Here is a 21,117-nt window from a genome sequence, read left to right as displayed (position 1 = left end):
AATTGTCAAGCATCTCCTGGGTCAGAGGAGTACGGAGTGAGGCTGGGCCTGACAACTTTGACTTTCAGACATTTGCCTTACCCCTCCTCATATGGAAACACTCAGCCACTCCTATCCCCTAGGTCAGAGTCTTTGGTGATAGAAAGTGGTTTGCTTAGTTTTGCAAGCAAGACATTGGCCTCCTGTTTAAAGGAAAGAGAAAGGGAGAGACTGGTAGCCAGGAAGAGAGAGGCAAACATGAATAAACTCATTCACATATTTGGCAAATATGGGCTGACCCCTGCCAGGGGCTGAGTGGGTGCATGTCACAGCGATGATGGGACAGACCTGAGCCCAGTGAACATCAAGCAAACTGAACCCAGTCCCTGCATTCCTGGAGGTCAGAATCTAGAGAAAAAAAAAACGGAGACACCCAGAAAGAAAGAGATAGTGGGTGAGAGAGTTAAACACAGAGATCATGAAGGTCATAGAAAGATGTTCGCACAGTGAGAGATAGAGAGAAAGACAGGGAGAGAACAGCTCAGCTCAATTCGATGCCAAAGAGTCCAAGAGAGGCAGGCTGCCTACGTCTTGGTGCCCCAGGTCTCAGTTTCTCTGCTTTTCTCCTGTTTTACCTCTGCCTCTGGGTTACACCAATTTTGTCTTTCTCACCCCCTCAGTCTTTCTGTCTTCCCCTCTCATGATCTCTGTCTCCGTGGCTGTCACAGAAAGGAAGAGGTGAAAGAGGAGGCCTAGAGAGAGATGACACTGAGCATCATACAAAGGGCAAGGATGAGGATATGCACACGCACATACAAGCGCATGCAGACTTATTCACAGGAACGTACACCAACACCACCCCGCAAATACAAATACACAACTTCCACTGATGGCCAAGGTGAAGTAACATGGACCAGATCAACACCTCCCCCCGCCTTGGAAACGACCACAAAATGGAGAATGTATATGAAAAAACAGTTTTCAAGCCATGGGACATAAGGCAATGAAGGACAGTGATTCCTGAGAGATGGGAAACAAAAGAGGAGCGCTCTATAACTCCCCTAGGTTATGGGCTTGTGAGATTTCCATGCTGCAGTGCAGGACGAGGAGCCCTGACAGAGCCCAGTGGTCACCCTGAATTGAGGAGAGGGGACTGAGAGTCTACCAGGACCAGATAGAATTTGCAGATGGAGTGCAGGCTAGGAGAGAGTACACAGAGAGGGAATACTGGAGATCTTCAGAAGGTCCCTCTTGAGTATTCAGCAGAGCACTGATCAAGTGCATGCATGTAGGAAACCACCTGAGGATGGGGAAAGACCATTTAAAAATATTAGAAGAAACAGTACAGTCACTCATACAGGGCCAGAAATAGTCTCAGTTTGCAACAGTCAGACTAAAGAAAATTCATAATTCCTGGGCATTGGGACTCAGGAAGGTCTTGCCTCAGTAATTGGAATAATTAGCTCTAGAATGAGCACTGCTCTGGAGCCTCTGAACAAAGCTTAAAAACAAGACCTGAAAGGATAAAATGGTGTCCAGTTAATTATGTCCCACAACAAAACTCAAGAATATTTAGAGAAATACAAATATCCAACACCCAACATGGTGAAAATAACAATGTCTGGAATTACATGTAAAGAAGTAGGAAAATATGACCCATAATGAGGTGGGGGAAAAAATCGATCAATATAAACCAACCCAAAACTGACCCAGGTGTTAGAATTAGCAAATAAGGACTCTACAATTGTTATTATAACTATATTCCATATGTTCAAAAAGTTAAGATACGGAATACATAAAAAAGACCAAAATCAAACTTCTAGAGATAAAAACTACAAAATGTAGATGAAATATACACTGGATGGAATTAATGGCAGATAAGGCCTTGCAGAAGCAAATATTTGAAGTTATAGCAGTAGAAACTATTCGAAATGAAGCACACAAAAAAGGGAGTTAAAAAATGAACAGAGCAATAGTGAGCTGTGAGACAACATCAAGTGACCTAACACATGTGTAACAGGAGTCATTAAGAAAAGGAAAGAGAGGTGGGGCAGAAAAAAAAATTGAAGAAATAATGGTTGAAAAAAAAATGTATAAATTAGATAAAGCTATTAACTCATAAATCCAAGAATCTTAAGATACCACAAGCACAAGAAAAATCTGCACCAAGACATCATAATCAAATTGCTCAAAACCAGTATTAAAAAGAAAATCTAAAAGCAGAAGGAAAAAAAGACACATTATGTACAGAGAAATAAAGATGATAGCCAATTTCTCATAAGAAACAATACAAGTGAGAAGGTAGTGGACTAACATATTTGAAGTACTGAAATGTCAAATTTATCAACCTAGAATTTAATGCCAGAAAAAAAAATTTAAAAATCAAAGACAAAATATAGACATTTTCAGATATGCAAAAGTCTAAAGAATTCATCACTAGCAGACTGGTGACTATAAGAAATATTAAAGGAAATCCTTTAGGTGATCAAGAAAAATGATACCAGATGAAAACATAGACATACACAAAGGAATGAGGAGTGCCAGGAATTGTGCTAACTACATGGATAAGTAGGTTTTTCCCTATTACTTAAGTATTTTTAAAAAATAATTATTGACAGTTTAAACAAAATAATAACAATGTAGTGTGGGTTTATAGCATATTTAAAAATAAAACATATGGCAATAATAGTCCAAAGGTCAGGAATATACTATACTAAGGTTTTTATACTAGATGTAAAGTGGTATAATATCACTTGAAAGTAAACTATGGTAAGTGAAGGATGTGTACTATGAACCCTAAGGCAACCACAAAAATAACAAAGAGTAATTCGTTGTAATCTGGCAAAGGTGATAAAATGGAATTATAAAAAGTATTTCATTAATCCAAAAGAAGGAGGAAAAAGGGAATGAAGAACAGATGGGACAAAAGTTGCTAGACTTAAACCTAATAACACCAATAATCACATTAAATGTAAGTTGTCTACACAACCAAATTAAAACAGATTGGATTTAAAAACAAACAAACAAGACCCAACTATACGTTGCCTACAAGAAACACACTTTAAATACAAAGACACAAATGAGTTAAAAGTAAAAGCAAGGAAAAAGATACACCCTGGTGGCATAGTGATTGAGAGCTACAGCTGCTAGCCAAAAGTTCGGCAGCTCAAATCCACCAGGCACTCCTTCGAAACCCTATAGGGCAGTTCTACTCCGTCCTACAAGGTCACTATGAGTCGAAATTGACTCAATGGTAACAGGTTTTTTTGTTTGTTTGTTTACCTTAATATTAATCATACATAGCCTAGACTGGCTATGACTTCAGAGAAAAGAAAATTACCAGGGATAAAGAAGGTAATTTCATAATGAAAAAGGGTCACTTCGTCAAGAGAATTTAACAATTCCAAAAGTTTATGCACCTGATGAAAAAGCTTCAAAATATATTTTAGCAAAAACTGATGGAACTGCAAGAAGAAATATACAAATCTCAATTATACACAGAGATTTGAATGTCTTTCCCTCAATAGCTGATAGAAAAACAACAAAAAAAAAAACCATTGCCATCAAGTCAGTTCCAATTCATAGTGACCCTGTAGCACAGAGTAGAACTGTCCTGATAGGGTTTTCAGGAGTGGCAGTCATTCAAACAGAACAGATAATGGGCTTGAACTGCCAACTTTTGGTTAGCAGCTGAGCTTTTAACCACTGCACCAGAAGGAGTAGGTACAAAATCAGCAAGGATATAGTAGATGTGAACAACACGCTCAACCAGCTTGACCTGATTGACACTTATAGCACAATCTACCCAACAACAACAGAGCACACATTCTTTTCAAGTACTGAGAAAGCATTTACAAAGTTAGAGCATATTCTGATAAATTTTAAAGGATTCAAGTCATACAAAGGATATTTTCTGATTACAATGGAGTTACATTAGAAATCAAAAATGGAAGGATCTCTGGAAAATCCTCGAATATTTAGAAACTAAAGATCACAATTACATTAACAAACAATATCATTAATATCACACACAAGTTACACAAGTAAAATTTTGCTGAAGATCATTCAAAACCAGGTGCAGCAGTACATTGACATAGAACTGCCAGGAATTCAAGCTGGTTTCAGAAGAGGACATCGAACAAAGGATATTATTGCTGATGTCAGATGGATTCCGGCTGAAAGCAGAGAATACTAGAAAGATGTTTACCTATGGTTTATTGAGTATGCAAAGGCATTGGGCTGTGTGGATCATAACGAATTATGGACACCATGGCAAAGAACGGGAATTTCAGAGCACTTAATTGTGCTCATAAGGAACCTCTACATAGATCAAGAGGCAGTCGTTCAAACAGAACGAGGGGCTCCTGCGTGGTTTAAAGTCAGGAAATGTGTGCGTCAGGGTTGTATCCTTCACCACAGTTATTCCATCTGTATGCTGAGCAAATAATCTGAGAAGCTGGACTATATGAAGAAGAATGGGGCATCAAGATTGGAGGAAGGCTCATTAACAACCTGCGTTATGGAGATGACAGAACCTTGCTTGCGAAAGTGAAGAGGACCTGAAGCACTTACTGATGAAGATCTAAGACCGCAGCCCTCAGTATGGATTGCACTTCAACATAAAGAAAACAAAAATACTCACAACTGAACCAATAAGCAACGTCATGAGAAACATCATATCTTAGCCTGGAAGCTCAGCTGAAATCTGTCTGCCGTGGGTGACTCTGCTGGTATTTGAATACCAGTGGCCCAGCTTCCAGCATCACAGCAACACCCAAGCCCCCACAGTACAATAAACTGACAGACACATGGGGGATATATATATATTTTTTTTTGATTGCTATTTTTTATCTTCCTAGGTTTCTTTGCTCTCTGCTACAATGGTTTCTTTCTCCTGTTTCAAGGACCTGAATAGTGGAGACTCCTCCCCAGGTAGGAGGATTATACAAAAAAAGTTTCATGTCAGGGGAGGGAGGAATGGGCAGATATTGCATAAGAGGTGCAGAGTTCCTGTTTAGAGGAATGAAAAATATTTGAAAATGGATAGTTGTGATGGTTGTACATCATGGTAATTGTGATGAATGTCACTGGATTATACAGTTAATAATGGTTAAAATGGCCTATGTCTTGTTGTGTATATTTTATGACAATTTAAACAATCAAAACAAGAATAATGCAAGTGCACTTTCGCATATAAAAACCATCAGTTTCATGGATGCCAGCCCCATATGCATCTCTAGCATTTCCTTTTAGCAGCATCACAGGACTATGGGACTATGCCTTTACTGGTCACTCAACTGAAGGGAGAGGGTGCAGCTTGAGCCACTGCAGGCCCTTCTGTCTAGTATGTTTGTGTCTCTGCCTCACCCCCTTGCTCTCCTGTTCACTCCCTCTCTATGACTCTTGCCCCTTCCCTTCTCTGCCTCCCTCTCTACACTTTATCCCCTTATCTGTCTCTTGGTTTTTCTTCTCTCCTGGTTTTTTCATATTTCCTCCTCTGCCTCTCATCATTTCTTTTTTTCATTCTAAGTCTTTAAAATCTGGTGTGTATTTTACTCTCACACCAATTGAAAACCAGTTGCCATTGAGTCAATTTCAACTCAGGGCAACTCCATGTGTGTCAAACTAGAACTTTGCTCCACAGGGTTTTCAGCAGCTGGTTTTTCAGAAATAGGTTGCAGACCTTTCTTCTGAAGTGCCTCTGGGTGGACTGGAATCACAAACCTTTTGGTCAGTAGCTGAATGAGTTAACTATTTGTACCATCCATGGACTTCGTTTTACACTTATATTGTTGTTGTTAGTTGTCATCAAGTCAACTTCGACTCATGGCGACCTCATGTGTTACAGAGTAGAGCTGTTCCATAGGGTTTTCTTGACTGTAACCTAAACGGAAGCAGCTCACCAGGCTTTTACACTTACTGTTGTTGTTGTTAGGTGCCATCGAGGCGGTTCTGACTCATAGCGACCCTACACACAACAGAACGAAACACTGCCCGGTCCTGCTCCATCCTTACAATCGTTGTTATGCTTGAGCTCATTGTTGCAGCCACTGTGTCAGTCCACCTCGTTGAGGGTCTTCCTCTTTTCCGCTGACCCTGTACTCTGCCAAGCATGATGTCCTTCTCCAGGGACTGATCCCTCCTGACAACATGTCCAAAGTATGTAAGACGCAGTCTCACCATCCTTGCCTCTAAGGAGCATTCTGGCCGCACTTCTTCTAAGACAGATTTGTTCGTTCTTTTGGCAGTCCATCGTATTTTCAATATTCTTCGCCAACACCACAATTCAAAACCTCCAACTCTTCTTCAGTCTTCCTTATTCATTGTCCAGCTTTCACATGCATATGATGTGATTGAAAATACCATGGCTTGGGTCAGGTGCACCTTGGTCGTCAGGGTGACATCTTTGGTCTTCAACACTTTAAAGAGGTCCTTTGCAGCAGATTTGCCCAATGCAATGCGTCTTTTGATTTCTTGACTGCTGCTTCCATGGCTGTTGATTGTGGATCCAAGTAAAATGAAATCCTTGACAGCTTCAATCTTTTCTCCGTTTGTCACAACATTGCTCATTGGTCCAGTTATGAGGATTTTAGTTTTCTTTATGTTGAGGTGTAATCCATACTGAAGGCTGTGGTCTTTGATCTTCATTAGTAAGTGCTTCAGGTCTTCTTCACTTTCAGCAAGAAAGGTTGTGTCGTCTCCATAACACAGGTTGTTAATGAGTCTTCCTCCTATCCTGATGCCCCATTCTTCTTCATATAGTCCAGCTTCTCAGATTATTTGCTCAGCATACAGACTGAATAAGTATGGTGAAGGATACAACACTGACACACACCTTTCCTGACTTTAAACTAATCAGTATCCCCTTGTTCTGTCTGAACAACTGCCTCTTGATTTATGTAAAGGTTCCTCATGAGCACAATTAAGTGTTCTGGAATTCCCATTCTTCTCAGTGTTATCCATAGTTTGTTATGATCCACACAGTTGAATGCCTTTGCGTAGTCAATAAAACACAGGTAAACATCCTTCTCGTATTCTCTGCTTTCAGCCAGAATCCATCTGATATCAGTAATGACATCCCTGGTTCCACGTCCTCTTCTGAAACCAGCCTGAATTTCTGGTAGTTCCCTGTCGATATACTGCTGCAGCCATTTTTGAATGATCTTTGGCAAAATTTTGCTTGCTTGTGATATTAATGATATTGTTCTATAATTTCCACATTCAGTTGGATCACCTTTCTTGGGAATAGGCATAAATGTGGATCTCTTCAAGTCAGTTGACCAGGAAGCTGTCTTGCATATTTCTTGGCATAGACGAGTGAGCACCTCCAGCGCTGCATCTGTTTGTTGAAACATCTCAATTGATATTCCATCAATTCCTGGAGCCTTCTTTTTCGCCAATGCCTTCAGAGCAGCTTGGATTTCTTGCTTCAGTACCATTGGTTCCTGATCATATACCACCTCTTGAAATGGTTGAATATCGACTAATTCTTTTTGGTATAATGACTCTGTGTATTCCTTCCATCTTCTTTTGATGCTTTCTGCATCATTTAATACTTTCCCCCATGGAATCCATCACTATTTCAACTCAAGTCTTGAATTTTTCTTCAGTTCTTTCAGCTTGAGAAACGCCGAGGGTGTTCTTCCCTTTTGGTTTTTCATCTCCAGCTCTTTGCACATGTCATTATAATACTTTAATTTGTCTTCTCGAGAGGCCCTTTGAAATCTTCTTTTCAGTTCTTTTACTTCATCAATTCTTCTTTTTGCTTTAGCTGCTCGACGCTCAAGATCAAGTTTCAGAGTCTTCTCTGACATCCATCTTGGTCTTTTCTTTCTTTCTTGTCTTTTCAGTGACCTTCATATAGTCTACTATGCTGGGAATGACAACTCGAAGAGGAATGGTGTTGCATTCATCGTCAAAAAGAACGCTTCAAGATCTACCCTGAAGTACAACGCTGTCAGTGATAGGATAATATCCATAAGCCTACAAGGAAGACCAGTTAATACGACTATTATTCAAATTTACACACCAACCACTAGGGCCAAAGATGAAGAAATAGAAGATTTTTATCAGCTGCTGCAGTCTGAAATGGATAGAACACGCAATCAAGATGCATTGATAATTACTGGCAATTGGAATGCAAAAGTTGGAAACAAAGAAGGATCAGTAGTTGGAAAATATGGTCTTGGTGATAGAAACAATGCCAGAGATCGAATGATAGAATTTTGCATGACCAAAAAGTTCGTCATTGCAAATACCTTCTTTCACCAACATAAACGGCGACTATACACATGGACCTCGCCAGATGGAACACACAGAAATCAAATTGACTACATCTGTGGAAAGAGACGGTGGAAAAGCTCAATATCATCAGTCAGAACAAGGCCAGGGGCTGACTGTGGAACAGACCATCAATTGCTCATATGCAAGTTCAAGCTGAAACTGAAGAAAATCAGAGCAAGTCCACGAGAGCCAAAATATGACCTTTAGTATATCCCACCTTAATTTAGAGACCATCTGAAGAACAGATTTGATGCATTGAACACTAGTGACCGAAGACCAGACGAGTTGTGGAATGACATCAAGGACATCATCATTTACACTTATAGCATGTCTAAACCGGGGTACTAAATTTTCTTAGGAAAATTTGCTCTGTATTTAGATTTCATAAAATTTACCACTGAAAAAGTAGATTCACATACCCAAGTTGTTCCAAACACAGTCAAAAATTTTCCCATATCTGAATCAAACATCGACTTTTTTATTAAAATTCCAATTTTAATTAGTTGCACTAACGATATTTCAAGTGCTTACTAGTCCCAGGTGGCAAGCAACTATCATATTGGACAACACAGCTCTACCTTGCTGTGTAACCTTGGGTAAACTCTCAACATCTCTGTGCTTCACTGTCCCCATCTCTAAAGTGTGAATGACAGTGATTCCTACCTCAAAGGGTGAGAATGAAGTAAAGCACTTCATGCCTCCCACAGCACCAATTCCTGGGCTGGAATGAGGTCCCAAGGCCATCCCAGATTACACCACACAGCAGAACAAGGCCCTAGGGCCAGGAAAGTCTGTGGTGGGAGAGTAGATTCAAGATAGTGGCCTAGGCAGACACACCATGTCATCCCTGTACAACAAAGACCAGAGAAACAAAGTGAAACAGGTACAGATGACAACCCTGGAACCCTGAGCATCAAATGAAAGGGTATAGAATTAGATCAAACACCAAATGGAAAAAGAAACTGAATGACAGCAGTGAACTGTGAGAGGTACAGAGTGAAGGCGCCCTGCTAGACAGACCAGCACAGTGGGGCCATTTTAAGACAAAGCCATCAGCTACCCTGTGTAAGGAGCACAGGAAGACATCATGGACCTCCCAAAAGAAGACAAAGAAACTGTGTCGACATACCTAGAGTGAAACAAGGTAAGCAGGACATAAACTGGAGCTAAGGAGGGAAAGTACAGGAAGGAGGACGAGACTCTCAGGGACTTGACGTACACAAAGCAGGGACGGAGTCAGGATATCCAGAGACACCATGACTCTCGAGCGGTGGTGCCTGACCAGTAGGGCAGGTGGTGAGCATGGAGTAATAGACAGGCCTCCTCCTTTTTTAATTCCTCTCCCTGCCTCCCCAGCTGCCCACCCGACCCCTTCCCTGCCAGGGAGAGTGCCTGTGCACCCCACAGCTGACTGCCTTGCCCATCTGATGGAAGAACTGCACCCACGCCTCCTCCACCCCAACACTCATCCACTCCTTGCTCATTGCCTGTGCACTCAGTGAGTGACTGGGAGCATTCCCACAACACCAGATAGTACCTGCCCAGCACAGCCTCAGCTGTCTCACATGTACAGTGAACAGTGACAAGGGCTCATCCTGCCTGCCGTTGCCCCGTCCAACCTAAGGCAAGAAGTGAATGCCCCTGTGACATCAGACAAGTGATCACCAAAGCATGCCTGATATGCCTGCACTGATGTATCAAAACAAAACAAAAAATCATAAATAAATAAAACAACACCTTAATACCTCAGAGACAGCAGGCAACATCAAAGCATATAAAGAAAAAAGACGAGGTGGCTCAACCGGATAACCAAAATAACAGGGCAGAAATTCTGCCTGAGGAAGAGACGGCAACTGAACTGCCTGATAAGGAATTCAAAAGGCTTATACATAGGGTCCTCAAAGAGATTCAGAAAAACACCAACAAACCAGCATGACATAAACAAAACCCTAGAAGAATTCAGGAAAACAATGTAAGAACAAAATGAAAGATTACATAGACAATTAGAAATCATACAAAAACAGCAACTAGAAATCCAGAAGATTAACAGCAAAATATCAGAAACAGATAACTCAATGGAAGGACACAGAAGTACAAGTGGAATAATGGAAAAAAGAATTAGCAAAATAAAGGACAAATCACTTGATACCAACTTGTTTAAGGAAAAATCAGAAAAAAGAATGCAAAAAAAAAAAAATGAAGAAAGCCTAGGAGTTACGTGGGACACTCTGAAAAGGAATAATTTACGTGTTACGGGAATCCCAGAACAAGAGGAGACCAAAAAAAAAAAAAAAAACACAAAAGCACAGAGAGAACTTTTGAAGATTTGCTGGAAGAAAACTTCTTCAATATTATGAAAGATAAGAAAATTTCCATCCAAGAAGCTCAACAAACCCAATACAGCAGAGACCCCAAAAGAAATTTACCAAAGTCAAAAAACCAAACCCATTGCCATCAAGTTGATTCTAATTCATAGTGACCCCATAGGGTTTCCAAGGAGCTGCTGATGGATTTGAACTGCCAACAATTTGGTTAGCAGCCATAGCTCTTAACTACTGTTAAAAGAGCTCTTAGCTCTCTTTTTTAGTGGTGTCTTTGCCTAACTTTGATATTAGGGTTATGCTGGCTTCATAGAATGAATTTGGGAGTGTTCCTTCCTTTTTTATGTTCTGGAATACTTTGAGTAGTATTGGTATCAACTCTTGCCTGTATGTTTGGTAGATTTCTCCAGTGAAACCATCCAGGCTAGGGCTTTTTTGTTGTTGTTGTTCGTAGTTTTGTTTTTTTTTAATGACCTCTTCAATTTCTTCTTTTATTACAGGTCTGTTCAGATTTTCTACCTCAGTTTGTGTTAGTCAGGTAAGTACTGTGTTTCTAGGAATTTGTCCATTTCCTCTAGGTTTTCAAATTGGTTGGAGTAGAATTTTTCATAGTATTCTGTTATAATTCTTTTTATTTTTAGTTGGTTCTGTTGTGATGTCGCCCATCTCATTTCTTCTTTGGGTTATTTGCATCTTATACTTTTTTTCTTTTGTCAATTTGGCCATTAGTTTGTTGATTTTATTGAACCTTTCAAAGAACCAGTTTCTAGTCTTGTTGACTGTTTCAATTGTTTTTCTGTTCCATTCATTTCTGTTTTAACCTGTGTTATTTCTTCTGGCAGCTGCAAGCTTCTTTCGGTGCTGTATTTCTATTTGTTCCAGTTGTAGGGGTAAAGTATCGATTTTGGTCCTTTTTTCCTTTTTAATGTAATTAATATAATTTAATAAAATTACTATACTTTGGCCTCTGAACAATGCTTTTGCTGGGTCCCAAAGGTTTTGGTATGTTGTGTTTTCTAGAAATATTTGATTCTAGGAATGCTTTTATTTCATTGTTAATTTCTTCCATTATCCAGTGACTTTTAAGCATGGTGTTGTTCAGCTTCAAAGTATTTGATTTTTTTCTTTGTTCTCCCTCTTATTCATTTCTAATTTTATAGACTTGTGATCTGAGAAGATGCTTTGTATTATTTGATGTTTTTTAATTTGTTGAGGATGGCTTTGTGACCTAGGATATGGTCTATTCTAGAGAATAATCCATGTGCACTGGAGAAGAATGTATACTGCACTGCAAAAATTCTCAACAAAATTCTAGCCAATAGAATCCAACAGTACATCAAAAAAATGCATTGTGACCAACTGGGATTCATACTAGGTATGCAAGGATGGTTCAATATTAGAAAATCAATCAACATAATCTACTACATAAATAAAACAAAGGGGAAAAAATCACATGATCATCTCAACCAATGCAGAAAAAGCATTTGATAAAGTCCAGCACCTATTTCTGATAAAAACTCTCACCAAAATAGAAATAGAAGATAAATTCCTCAACATAATTAATGGCATATACATAAAACCAACAGCCAACATTATTCTCAATGGAGAGAGACTGAAAGCATTCCCCTTGAGAATGGAAACCAGACAAGGATGCCCTTTATCACCACTCTTATTCGACATTGTACTGGAAGTACTAACTAGAGCAATAAGGCAAAAAGGGAAATAAAGGGCATCCAAATTGGTAAGGAAGAAGTAAAACTATCTCTATTTGCAGATAATACGATCCTATGCATAGAAAATCCTACAGAATCCACAAGAAAGCTACTGGAACTAAAAGAAGGATTTAGCAAAGTGGCAGGGTACAAGATGAAAATAAAAATTAGTTGGATTCCTCTATGCTAACAAAGGGAACTCCAAAAAGGAAATCAGGAAAACAACATTATTTACAATACCCCCCAAAAGATAAAATACTTAGGAATAAACCTATCTAGAGACATAAAAGACCTATACAAAGAAAACTACAAAACACTACTGCAAGAAACCAAAAGAGACCCTCATAAATGGAAAAACATACCATGCTCACGAATGTTTTTGTTGTTGTTATGTGCTATTGAGTTGGTTCTGACTCATAGCGACCCTATACACAACAGAATGAAACACTGCCCAGTTTGCAGAATCCTCATAATCATTGTTATGCTTAAGCCCATTGTTGCAGCCACTGTGTCAATTCATCTCATTGAGGGTCTTTCTCTTTTTCACTGGCCCTCTACTTTACCAAGTATGGAGTCCTTCTCCAGAGACTGATCACTGCTAATAACATGTCCAAAATACGTGAGACATAGTCTGCCATCCTTGCTTCTGAGGAGCATTCTGGTTGTACTTCTTCCAAGACACTTTTTTTCATTCTTTTGGCAGTCCACAGTATATTCAATAGACTTTGTCAATATCACAATTTGGAGGCATCATTCTTCTCCTAGCTTTCTTATTGATCACCCAGCTTCCACATGCATATGAGGCGATTGAAAATACCATGGCTTGGGTCAGGCGCACCTTAGTCTTCAAGCTGACATCTTTGCTTTTCAACACTTTAAAGAGATATTTTGCAGCAGATTTGCCCACGCAATGCATCTTTTGATTTCTTGACTGCTGTTTCCATGGGCGTTGATTGTGGATCCAAGTAAAATGACATCCTTGACAACTTCGATCTTTTCTCCATTTATCATAATGTTGCTTACTGGTCCAGTTGTAAGGATTTTTGTTTTCTTTATGTTCAGGTGCAATCCATACTGAAGGCTGCAGTCTTTTAAATTCATCAGTAAGTGCTTCAAGTCCTCTTCACTTTCAGCAAGCAAGGTTGTGTCATCTACGTAACACAGGTTGTTAATGAATCTTCCTTCAGTCCTGATGCCCCATTCTTTTTCATATAGTCAAGCTTCTAGGATTATTTGTTCAGTATACAGATTGAGTAAGTATGGTGAAAGGATGCAAACCTGACTCACACCTTTCCTGACTTTAAACCACACAGTATTCACTTGTTCTGTTTGAACAATTGCCTCTTAGTCTATGTACAGGCTCTTCAGATACACAATTAAGGTTCCGAAACTCCCATTCTTTGCAATATTTCCATAATTTGTTATGAACCAGGCAGTCAAATGCCTTTGCGTAGTCAATGAAACACAGGTAAACACCATTCTGGTATTCTCTGCATTCAGCCAGGGTCCGTCTGACATCGGCAATGATACCCCTGGTGCCACGTTTACTTCTGAATTCAGCTTGATTTTCTGTCAATTGCCTGTCAGTATAATGCTGCAGCCATTTTTGAATGATCTTCAGCAAAATTTTACTTGTGTGTGTATTAATGATATTGTTCAATAATTTCTGAATTTGGTTGGATCACCTTTCTTGGGAATAGGAATAAATATGGATCTCTTCCAGTCAGTTAGCCAGGAAGCTGTCTTCCAAATTTCTTGGCACAGATGAGCGAGCACTTCCAGAGCTGCATTCATTTGTCGAAACATCTCAACTGGTATTCCGTCAATTCCTGGAGCCTCGTTTTTTGCCAATGCCTTCAGTGAAGCTTGGACTTCTTCATTCCATACCACTGGTTCCTAATGATATGCTACCTCCTGAAATGTTTTAACGTTGACTAATTCTTATTGGTATAATGACTCTGTGTATTCCTTCCATCTTAATGCTTCCTGTGTCGTTTAATATTTTCCCCATAGAATTCTTCACCATTGCAATTCAAGGTTTGAATTTTTTCTTCAGTTCTTTCAGCTTGAGAAATACAGAGCGTGTTCTTCCTTTTTGGTTTTCCATCTCCAGGTCTTTGCACAAGTCATTATAATACTTCACTTTGTCTTCTCGAACCACCATTTGAAATCTTCTGTTCAATTCTTTTACTTCATCATTTCTTTATTTTGCTTTACCTATTTGAGGTTCAAGAACAAGTTTCAGAATCTCTTCTGACATCCATTTTGGCCTTTTCTTGCTTTCCTATCTTTTAAATGAACTCTTGCTTTCTTCATGTATGATGTCCTTGATGTCATTCCATGACTCATCCAGTTGTGGAATGTTCAGTCATTGGTGTTCAACGTGTCAAATCTATTCTTGAGATGGTCTGTAAATTCAGGTGGGGTATACTCAAGGTCATACTTCAGCTTTGTGAGCTTGTTCTAATTTTCTTCAGTGTCAACATGAATTTGCGTATGAGAAGTTGATGGTCTATTCCACAGTCGGTCTCTGGTCTTGTTCTGACTGATGATATCGAGCTTTTCTATCGTCTTTTTCCACAGATGTAGAGAATTGATTCCTGTGTATTCCATCTGGTGAGGTCCAAGTGTATAGTTGCCATTTATGTTGGTGCAAAAAGTATTCACAATGAAGTCTTTGGTCTTGGAAAATTCTATCATGCAATCTCAAGCATCATTTCTATCACCAAGGCCATATTTTCCAACTGCTGATTCTTCTTCTTCATTTCCAGCTTTCTCATTCCAATCACCAGTAATTATCAATGCATCCTGACTGCAAGTTTGCTCAATTTCAGACTGCAGAAGTTGGAAAATCTTCAGTTTCTTCATCTTTGGCCTTAGTGACTGGTGTGTAAATTTGAATAATAGTTGTATTAACTGGTTTTCCTTGTAGGCATATGGATATTATCCTATCATTGACAGCATTGTACTTCAGGATAAATTTTTGAAATGTTCTTTTTGATGATGAATCCAACACCATTCCTCTTCAATTTGTCATTCCCAGAATAGTAGACCATATGATTGTTGGATTCAGAATGGCCAATATCAATCCATTTCAGCTCACTAATGCCTAGGATAATGATGTCTATGCATTCCATTTCATTTTTGACAACTTCCAGTTTTCCTAGATTCATACTTCATACATTCCACATCAATGGATGTTTGCAGCTGTTTCTTCTCATTTAGAGTTGTGCCACATCAGCAAATGAAGGTCCCAAAAGCTGGACTCCATCCACATCATTAAGGTCAACTCCACTTTGAGGAGCCAGCTCTTCCTTAGTCATATTTTGAGTGCCTTCCAACCTGGGGAGCTCATCTTCTAGCACTGTATCAGACAATGTTCTGCTGCTATTCATAAGGTTTTCACTGGCTAATTCTTTTCAGAAGTAAACTACCTTCTTCCTAGTCTGTCTTAGTCTGGAAGCTCAGCTAAAACCTGGCTGCTATGGGTGACCCTGCTGCTATTCGAATACCAGTGGCATAGCTTCCAGCATTGCAGCAACATGAAAGCCCCCACGGTGTGACAAACTGGCAGGCATGTGGAGGTGTTCATGGATAAGAAGACTTAAAATTGTGAAAATGTCTATGCTACTCCAAGGGATTTATAGATATGATGCAATCCCGATCCAAATTCCAAAACAACATTCTTAAATGAGATGGAAAAACTAATCACCAACTTTATATGAATTGGAAAGAGGCCCTGAATAAGTAAAACATTATTGGAAAAGAAGAACAAAGTAGAAGGTCTCACACTACCCAATCTTAGAACCTACTATACAGCTATGGTAGTCAAAATAGCCTGGTGCTGGTACAGCAACAGACATATAGACCAATGGAACAGAATTGAGAATCCAGAAATAAACTCATCCACCTATGGATTCTTGATTTTGGAAAAAGGCTCAAAATCCATTAGATGGGGAAAAGATAACCTCTTCAACAAATGATGCTAAAAACTAGATATCCATTAGCAGAAAAATTAAACAAGATCCATATCTCACCCCATACACAAAAACTAACTCAAAGTGAATAAAAGACCTAAATGTAAAACCTAAAACTATGAAGTTCTTGAAGGAAAATATAGGGACAACACTAGAGGCCCTAATTTATGGCATAAAGTGAATATCGAGCGTAACTAAAAATGCACAAACTCCAGAAGATAAACTAGATAACTGGGACCTCCTAAAATTTAAATAATTATGCTCATCAAAAGCCTTTCTAAGAGAGTGAAAAGAGAACCTAGAGACTGGGAAAAACAATCTTTGGCAACGACATATTCAATAAAGGTGTAATCTCTAAAAAATACAGAAAATTCCAACAACTCAACAATAAAAAGACAAGCAGCCCTATCACAAAATTGGCAGAGGACATTAACAGACACTTCACCAAAGAAGATATTTGGGCAGCCAACAAATACATGAAAAGACATTCACGATCATTAGCCATTAAAGAGATGCAGATCAAAACTACACTGAGATACCATCTCACCCCAACATTACTGGCACTAATAAAAAAAAACAGAAAATAATAAATGTTGAAGAGGCTGCGGGGAGATTGGAACTCTTACATGCTGCTGGTGGAAATGTAAAATGGTACAACCACTATGGAAAATGTTATGGTGCCTCCTTAAAAAGCTAGAAATAGAAATAGCATACAATCCAGCAATCCCACTCCTAGGAATATATGTGAGAGAAGTAAGAGCCATCCCATGAATAGACCTATGCACACCCGTGTTCACTGCAGCATTATTCACAGTAGCAAAAAGATGAAAACAACCTAAGTACCCATCAACAGATAAATGGATAAACAAATTATGTTGCATACATGTAATGGAATACTATGAAACAATAAAGAACAATGATGAATTCGTGAGACATCTCACAACATGGATGAATATGGAGGGCATTATGCTGAGTGAAATAAGTCAATCACAAAAGGACAAACAGTGTATGAGACCACTATTATAAAAACTCAAGAACAGATTTACACGCAGAAAAAACAATCTTTGATGGTTACAAGGGAGGGGAGGAGTGAGGAGGGGAATTCGGTAGCTAGATAGTGCTAGACAAGCGCTAACTTTGTTAAAGGGAAACACAATACACAAGATAGGGAACGTCAGAATAACTTGGCCAAGGCAAAAGAAGACACTTAGAGGAACACAAGAAAAAAATAAAAAAAGAAGCAACCACAGTAAATATTACAGCATGCATAATCCTACAACTACAGCAAAAACAAATAAAAACTTATAAGCAGATATATTGGCAGATAGGTACGCTGAATAGGGGAAGGAGGCTGTATAAGAGTACATCCATGTACATATATAGGTTAGGCTGTGGACCTTTTCACATACATATTTGTATGTACAACATGTATATTCATGTAAATAATACAGCATGAAGTGGGCACAGTCATAGAAGCTTCCTAGACACATCCAAATACCTTAAGGGACTAAGTTACTGGGGCTGATGGCTAGGGACTATGGTCTCAAGGGACATCTAGGTCAATTGGCATAACACAGTTCATAAATATAATGTTCTACTTTGGTGAGTAGCGTCTGAGGTCTTAAAAGCTTTCGAGTGGCCATCTAAGATACATCTATTGGTTCCGTCCAGTCGAGTTCAAAAAAGAATGAAGAAAATCAAAGACATAAGGAAAATATTAGTCCAAAAGACTAATAGACCACATGAGCCACAGCCTCTACCATCCTGAGCCCAGAAGAAATAAAAAGATGGTGCCTGGTTACCACCACCGACATCTCTGACAGGTATCACAGTAGAAGGTCCCAGACAGAGCAGGAGAAAAATGTAGAACAAAATTCAAATTCCAAAAGAGACCAGACTTACTGGTCTTACAGAGACTAGAAGAACCCCCAGGACTCTGGCCACTGGATACCCTTCAAACTCAGAACTGAAGCCACTCCCAAAGTTCATCTTTCAGCCGAAGATTAAACAGACCTATAAAACAAGCAATAACCCACATGAGTAACGTGCTTCTTAGTTCAACCAAGTATCTGAGACCAAATGGGCAACATCTGCCCAAAAGCAAAGACAAGAAAGCAGGAAGGGACAGGAAAACTGGACGAATGGAAATAGAGAACCCTGGGTGGAAAGGAGAAGAGTGCTGACACATTATGGGGACTGCAACCAATGTCACAAAACAATTTATGTATAAATTTTTGAATGCGAAACTAAAAAATAATACAAAGACTTTGTGAACAACAACAGAACACTGTCAGATATAGTGCTGGAAGATGAGCTCCTTATGTTGGAAGGCACTCAAAATCAAGCATGCCAACAATTGTGAGGGTGGCACAAGACTGGGCAAAGTTTCATTTCATTACGCATGAGGTAGCCATGAGTCAGAGCTGACTCAAGAGCAACTAACAATAACAAGTCTTCATATACAGATTATTCTCTCTCCCTAAATCACACGTCTACTCCAACCTCTTTGGCTAGATGCCACTGGTCTTTAAGATAATAGGTAGCCATCACCTGCTGTTGTAGGACTTTCACCTGTCCCTTAAACTTAATGAGGTGCCCTTCCCACATGTGTTCATAGAACGTTGCACGTTCCTCCTCCTCCTCCCTACACTATTATTCACAACTGATTTCTTGTTTTTCTCAACCAGAAGCATAAAATTTCAGAGACTGAGTCATATTTAGATTTATGTATTATTAGCGTATGGTTTGACACGCAAGTGCTCAATCTATTGATCCACCCGGGAATAAAAAGGAAAAGGGGATGATGATTGTTTTTTGCTTGTTTGTGTTTGTTTGTTTTTGAGAATCAACTATCCTAATGTAAACATGGCAACCGTCAAATTTGGGTTTGATCACTCACTGCATGATCTTCATTTTAACTAACTGGAGCCCATGGGAAAATGGCAGAATCCTGGATTTTTTTTTTTTTTTTTTTAAATACTCCTGGAATCAGTATACCCTGAATTCGGTAGGCATCACCTTTCGCTTGTTGTATGAATCTGTGAAGCACAAACCATGTGGAGAAATCAGAACCCTTGTGCAGTGCTGGTGGAAATGTAAGATGGTACAGCTGTTGTGGAAAACATTCTACTCTCTGAAACACATAGGGTTGCCATGAGTTGGAATCAACTCTATAGCAACTGGTTTGGTTTTAGGTCTGGAAACATTTTTTGGTTGTTCCAACTAGAGGGGGGTGCTGCTACTCATATCTAGTGGGTAAAAGCCAAGGATGTTGTTAAATATCCTACAATACACAGGATAGTGCTCCCACAAGAAAGAATTATCCAGCTTGAAATGCCAGTAGTGTCCAGGGTGAGAAACCCTGTGCCTAGCCTTTAGCAAGAACTAAGATACCATCAAATCTTCCCAGCAACAGTATCCTTCTTCCTTCCAACTTGCCAAAAGGGTCTGATATAACCAGGAGAACGAGCTTTAAAAGACCTTAAGACACAGCTGGAGTCTCCTGTGTTTTCCATTTCCGAACCAAATAAATCTAGGGAAAAATTAGTGGACCCAAGCCTGAATGAGAGACAGAGCCCAGTACATGTGAGAAACCTGTGAGCGTCCCTACACCAAATATGGTGGCTCCTAAAAAAGCCAAACATAAATATACCATACAACCCAGTAATTTTACTCTTGGGTATATACTCAGCACAGTTGAAAGCAGCAAGTCAAACAGAAACCTGTATACCAATGTTCACTGCAGCATTATTCACAATAATCAAAAGGTGGGAGCAACCCAAATGTCCCTCAACAGATGAACGGATAAATAAAATGTGGTATGCACATACAATGAGAAGCCCTGGTGGTGCATTGGTTGAGCACTCAACTGCTAAGCAAAAGGTCAACGATTTGAACCCACCAGCCTCTCTGAGGAAGAAAGATGTGACAGCCTGCTTCTGTAAAGATTACAGTCTTGGAAGCCCTAGGGAGCAGTTGTACCCTGTCCTATAGGGTTGTTATCAGTCAGAATTGACTCCACAGCAATGAGGTTTATACACATATGATGAAATGTTTGTTATTCAGCTATCAAGAGAAATGAAGTTCTGATGCATATCACCACATGGATGAAGCTTGAAAACACTGTGCTAAATGGAGTAAGCCAGACACCAAAGAACAAATAATTTATGCTTCCACTTTTATGAAATATCTAGAATAGGCAAATTCCTTGAATGAAAAGATTAGTGGATAACAGAGGATGGAGGCCAGAGCGGTGGGGAGGAAATGGTTAAAATGGCAAACATTATGTTATGTATGTTATGAAAACCCTGATGGCGTGGTGGTTAAGAGTTCGGCTGCTAACCAAAATGTCAGCAGTTTGAATCCACCAGGTGCTCCTTGGAAACCCCATGGGACAGTTCTACTCTGTCCTATAGGGTTGTTGTGAGTCGGAATGGAGTTATATGTTTTACCACAGTACATGAAAAAAAAATTCAAGGCCCACAAAAAAAAAAGTCTTCATAATATATAAAACAGTAAAAATAAGACTAATTAACAACCTGTGCTATGCAGATGACACAGCCTTGTGTGCTGAAAGTGAAGAGGACTTGAAGCATTTACTGATGAAGATCAAAGAACACAGCCTTCAGTATGAATTACACCTCAACATAAAGAAAATAAAAATCCTCATAACTGGACCAATAAGCAAGATCATGGTAAAAAGAGAAAATATCGAAGTTGTTAAGGATTTTGTTGTCAACGCCCATGGAAGCAGCAATCAAGAAACCAAACGAGCATTGCACTGGGCCAATCTGCTGCAAAAGGCCTCTTTAAAGTGTTGAAAAGCAAAGATGTCACTTTGAGGAC

Source organism: Elephas maximus, chromosome 11, assembly GCF_024166365.1.
Source record: "Elephas maximus indicus isolate mEleMax1 chromosome 11, mEleMax1 primary haplotype, whole genome shotgun sequence".
Taxonomy (NCBI): domain Eukaryota; kingdom Metazoa; phylum Chordata; class Mammalia; order Proboscidea; family Elephantidae; genus Elephas; species Elephas maximus.
This window is presented reverse-complemented; position numbering follows the sequence as displayed.